We start from the raw sequence: 6,000 nt of genomic DNA on the forward strand, positions 1-6,000 counted from the left end.
ACCTTTGTCAGAGAGTTTTGTTATGAAGATTTTTTTCTCTAGTTTGTTGCTTTCCTGCTAATTTTGGTTACATTGGTTTTGTTTGTACAAACCTTTTTTAATTTGATGTAATCAAAACCATTTATTTTACATTTTGTAATGTTTTCTCTCTCTGTTGCTTGATCTTAAATTCCTTCCTTTCCCACAGACAGGTATACTATTCTATGTTCACTTTATGATCTTACTCTTTATATTTAAGTCATTTATCCATTTTGAATTTATTTTTGTATAAGGTGTGAGATGTTGATCTAGATCTGATTTTTCCCATACTGTTTTCCAATTTTCCCAGCAATTTTTGTCAATTGGTTGGGATCTTTGGGTTTATTGAGCATTAACTTGCTGAGGTCATTTACCCCTAGTCTATTCCATTGATCCTCCCTTCTCTCTCTTAGCCAGTACCATATTGTTTTGATGATTGACTGCTTTATAGTACAGTTTAAGATCTGGTAATGCTAGGCCTCCATCCTTCACATGTTTTTTTTCATTAGTTCTCTTGATATACTTGATCTTTTGTTCTTCCAAATGAACTTTGTTATAATTTTTTCTAACTCAGTAAAAAAAGTTTCTTGGTAGTTTGATAGGTATGGCACTGAATTAAGTAGATTAATTTGGGCAGGATTGTCATTTTTGTTACATTAGTTCATCCTATCCACGAGCAATTAATGTTTTTCTAATTATTTAGATCCAGCTTTAATTGTATGGAGAGTGTTTTGTAGTTGTGTTCATATAGTTCCTGTGTTTGTTTCGGCAGATAGATTCCTAGGTATTTTATGTTGTCTAGGGTGATGATTTTAAATTTGATTTCTCTCTCTAGCTCCTGCTGCTGACATGTGTTGGAAATATATAGAAATACTGATGATTTCTGTGGGCTTATTTTGTATCCTGAAACTTTGCTAAAGTTGTTGATTATTTCCACTAGCTTTTTAGTTGATTCTCCAGGATTCTTTAAGTTGACCATCATATTATCTGCAAAGAGGGATAGCTTCCTCTCCTCATTACCTATTTTAATCCCTTCAATTTCTTTTTCTACTCTAATCACTACTGCTAGTGTTTTTACTGCACAAAAGAGAACTTCTTCATATACGCTCCATGAGTATTCACTCAGATTAAAGGGATTTAGAAGAAGGTCCAGTGTTTGTACCTGGAAAATTGTCATGTACTTGCTATCTGGGCAGGAACTTAAACAAAATGACCTTTTGTTGATGTGGTCCTGTCTAAATTGTCTTTACTTCATTATGAAAGTTATCAATAAAAGATGGCTCCATCTTGAACTCATTGCTGATTGCTGATGATGAGGGTGATGATGGAGGAGGAAAAGGAGGAAGAGGAGGAGGAGGAGATCCTAGTGGATCTCCAAATTTGCAAGACAATCTGGACAAAAATTATACAGGTTGAGAAGGAATTAAAATAGATGGGTCACAGTTTGCACCACTAGAAGAAGTAGCCATATTAATGAGATCATGGGTCCCCATCTGAGCATCCAAGCATATAGTAAAAAGAATCTACTATGAAGGCTATTCTGGAAACAGCTTTTGTCATGTCCCTGCTTTGCATAACATGATGCATTTATAGGTGATGCAATATGTGGGAACAATAAAAGAAGAGGAACCAGGAGACCTGAGTTCAAGTCTCTATTCTGTCATGGCACTCTTGTAACATTAGGCAAGTCATTTTACTTTTGTGGATTTTGGTTGACTCACCTGTGAACTTAAGGGGATGAAGCCAAATGAACTCTAAGGTCCCTTCCTACTCCAAAAGTCTATTTTTTTGGTGATACATGAGTGCTTAATTTTTGTCAGATTACCTGAGTTCAAATCTTGGTTCTGCCACTTATGCTCTGTGTGACCACGTATACGTGGCTTAGCTCTTTCTAAGCCTGAGATTTCTATAATTGAAGGGGTTGTATTGAATGACCTATGAGGTCCCTTTCACTTCTATATCTGGTGTTGTCTCTGTATGAATATGGAGCAATACATGCATTTCATTTACTTTCCTTTCTACATTTTATTATTATTTTAATAGTAGTATTATTACTAATATTACAATATACATTTCAATGTCTATATGAGATGTACATTTGAATATACTCATCCACGTAATCCAAGTTCAGATGCTCTAATTAATTAGCTCTATTATATATCATATAATCAGTAGTCTAAGAGTTAAACAAATTGGATGATTGCATCCCCCAGATCCCATTGTACTAGATTAGACAATCACCAGAGGGATTCTGTAATTTCTGGCACTTTTTAGACCTCCGGTTCGAAAATTTTCTGCAACTCAGTGTTTGTTTGTCTTTTAATACACAAGTCACTTTTCTATTGACTGCATAAAACCCATTCATTCCAGAGAGAAAATCTATCCCCTTGAGATTTTTGTTACTATATTTTACTTGTAAGTACATTTGTGGGGAATTTCCACAGTTTCTCTTTGTCTGAGTGCAGAGCTGTGATTTTCTCCTCTGTTCCTCCTATTCTCATATTGACTAGAGCTTTACCAAAAGATCAGACATTTAGAGTTCCAAAGGATTTCAGGGCTATCTTTCCCTATTCTGTCATTTTACCGATGAGGACACAGGTTAGCTAGATGAAGTCGTCTTAGCCCAAGATCAGGGAGATAGTGACAGAGCTGGGAATTAAACCCAAATCACTGGATCACGGCTTTAGTGCAGGGAGAAGCCATCTGACCCAACCTTCTCATTGTATAGATGAGAAAACAGAGATTTAGACATGCTCATAGTCTTCAAAGTAGTAAAGGATCTATCATAACGGAGACGTGAACCCAAATCTTCTGATTCGAGACCCAGGGAAATTTACATGACTCCCCATGTCCTTACTGACGACTAGAATATTAAAGCCTTCTAAAAAATATTTCTACAAGTAGAGGATTTCTGTAATAGAGGATTCCTATTCAGTATCATAAAAGCAGCATTAGATAGAATGTGGGTCCTAATATAAGAAGATTCATCTTCCTGAGTTCAAATCTAGCCTCAGACACTTATTAGCTTTGTGACTCTGGGTAAGTCACTTAACTTTGTTTGCCTCTGTTTATTCATTTATAAAATGCTCTGGTGAAGGAAACAGCAGATCATTGCAATGGTATTACCAAAAAAATCCCAAATGGGGTCCAGTGAAATGAATGGATAGCAACAATAATTGAGATTTAGAAGCAGTAGGACATGACTGAAAATAATGAAATAATAACATAATAGAATTGCTACAATGTAAAGTATTTGGTCATTGTCATAATATGGTCCTTGTAAAATTTAAATTAATATTCAATAACTCCAAGTATTATTTTTATAAAATTTATTAGTAATCATTTGAAGTAGAAGAAATAAAGGAACAAAGTACAAAACTTAAGTATAACCACATGAGTAAAATTCTCCTGCCTGACACTCACCTAACCTCCAAAACCTAGTTCCCAGGAAAAGAGAGAGAGGATAGAGCTACACAAAACTTATATCTTCTCTACATTAGTTACAGAACATAGATATATAAATGGGATGCTGGGAGAGAGTCCTGGGGAGCAAATTCTAATTACACAACCCCCCCTGTGATTCCATTGGGAAACAAGCATGTAGAAATCTCTCAGATTTACATGCCTAGTTTCCCCAGTGAATCAGTACATATAACCAATTTACATCTCTAAAGATTTTTAATTAGTGGTACATACAATATTGTGCTTTTCTAAGGGGGATAAAGCTTCCTCCGAGGGGAGAGAGAAGCTTTAAGGTAGGAAGATAGAGAAAGGATAGAAGTTTTAGATACCACGAGGGGGATGACGGAGTCGAAGTAGAGATATGAGGTGGCAGGAATGAGTCTTTATTAATCATCAATAAGTCACAGCCAAACTCTGATCAAAGGGCCCTTCCAAAGGCTTTTACCAGTCCAGAGATCCAGATTCAATACCACACAGGTCGGAGAGGTGATAGAGAAAGATTAAAGATGGAGCCTGGCCAAAGGCCAGGCCCCAGCAAGGACAGCCATCAGTGCGAGCTGGAAGGGAGGAAGTGCAGAAGAGAGAGAGGCGGAGCTGGCTGGGCCCTATTTAATATGCAAATATACACAGTACATAGGGATGATCATCATTGGTTAATGACAAGGTATAGGTGTGGTTTCTCTTAACCAGGTGAGCACAAAGAAACCTGTGTTCCTGCCTAACCTGGAGGAAGCTGGGGTCAAGGGTCAGAGGCTTTCCCAGCCATGTGCAATACTGAGCATGCTCAAGACTGAGCATGCTCTCTTCTAAGGCAATCTGTACATACCAACTGTTCCCCTTGCCCATAGCTAGGGGTGGACTGCTACAGGGGAAGTACAATAATTTGGGGAAAAGGTGATAATAAGAAAGAGAAAGAAGAAAGAAGAAAACCAATGATTGCTGGGCTTATTGACAAAAAGGTGGCAATTAGGGGCCAATCCCCTTTGGCATAACAGTGTACATTCAAAATAAATATGTCCAACCCTCTACATCCCAAAGTTCATTTTAGATCTTTTGGTGCAGTGTGTGTTTTCTGCAGGATTTTTTATGGCATCTTCTCCAAACAATTCACTTTCTTGATTCAGGGAGTTAGCAAGTTTCTTATCTTAAAATTACTCTCAAATAAGAAATTTTTTATAACTCTAAAGTTTTATAATATCCTCAAAATTGTTGCTATTGTTGCTTTTCAATCCATTTACATTGTTTGAATCGTATTTATTGTTTTCCAGGTTCTGCTTACTCCTACCTGCATCAGCTCATGTAAATCTTCCTGCAATTCTCCACATTCGTTACAGTCATCATTTCAGCCCAGGAGCATTCTCTTCCTTTTATGTGTCACAACTTACAGCCAGTCCTCCATTGCCCAGCATCAATTAGCTATCCCCATAAGGTGATTTGAAATACCCAGAATTATAAACCTAGTATCTCAAAATTAGAAGAAGAAAAAGGGAAATCATTTATTAGACACCTACTATGTGTCAAAAACTGTGATAAACACTTTACAATTTTATTTAATTCTCATTACTCTGGGAAGTAGGTGCTATTATGATCCTCATTTTACAATTGAGGAAACTGAAGCAAGCAGTATTAAGTGACTTACCCAAGGTCACACAGCTTATAAGTGAATGAGTCCAGATTTGAACTCAGGAAAATGGATCTTCCTGATTCCAGGCTCTATGTTCTATCCACTGTGTACAGGGTCACGTAGCTAATAAGTATCAGAGACCAGATTCAAACTCAGATTTTTCTGACTTCAACCACCTGTGCCACCTAGGGACCACTGAGGTTCCAAGATCTTAATATGTAGTGCTATTAATGGATTTTTCTGGTAAAAGCAAGGGCTCAAAAGCTCAAAATTCCTTGCATAAGGCTCTCCTCATTGGTTAAAATTGATTACTCAATATTCTGCCCCTCCAAGCACTGAGTTACCAGTCTCTGCCAATGAAGAGAGTCTTATAAGTGGAGGGTTAAATTCTGGAGGGCAATTTGGAACTATCCCCAAAGGGCACTAAAAGACTGTCTGCCCTTTGACCCAGCCATAGCACTTCTGGGTTTGTGCCCCAAAGAGATAATAAGGAAAAAGACTTGTACAAGAATATTCATAGCTGCGCTCTTTGTGGTGGCCAAAAACTGGAAAATGAGGGGATGCCCATCAATTGGGGAATGGCTGAACAAATTGTGGTGTATGTTGGTGATGGAATACTATTGTGCTCAAAGGAATAATAAAGCGGAGGAATTCCATGGGGACTGGAACAACCTACAGGAAGTGATGCAGAGTGAGAGGAGCAGAACCAGGAGAACATTGTACACAGAGACTGATACACTGTGGAACAATCGAACGTAATGGACTTCTCCATTAGTGGCAATGCAGTGATCATGAACAACCCAGAGCGATCTACGAGAAAAAACACTATCCACATTCAGAGGAAAAACTGTGGGAGTAGAAACACCAAAGAAAACAACTCCTTGATATGGCTGGGG

The sequence above is a fragment of the Monodelphis domestica genome, chromosome 6, assembly GCF_027887165.1.
Source record: "Monodelphis domestica isolate mMonDom1 chromosome 6, mMonDom1.pri, whole genome shotgun sequence".
NCBI classification, from domain to species: Eukaryota; Metazoa; Chordata; class Mammalia; order Didelphimorphia; family Didelphidae; genus Monodelphis; species Monodelphis domestica.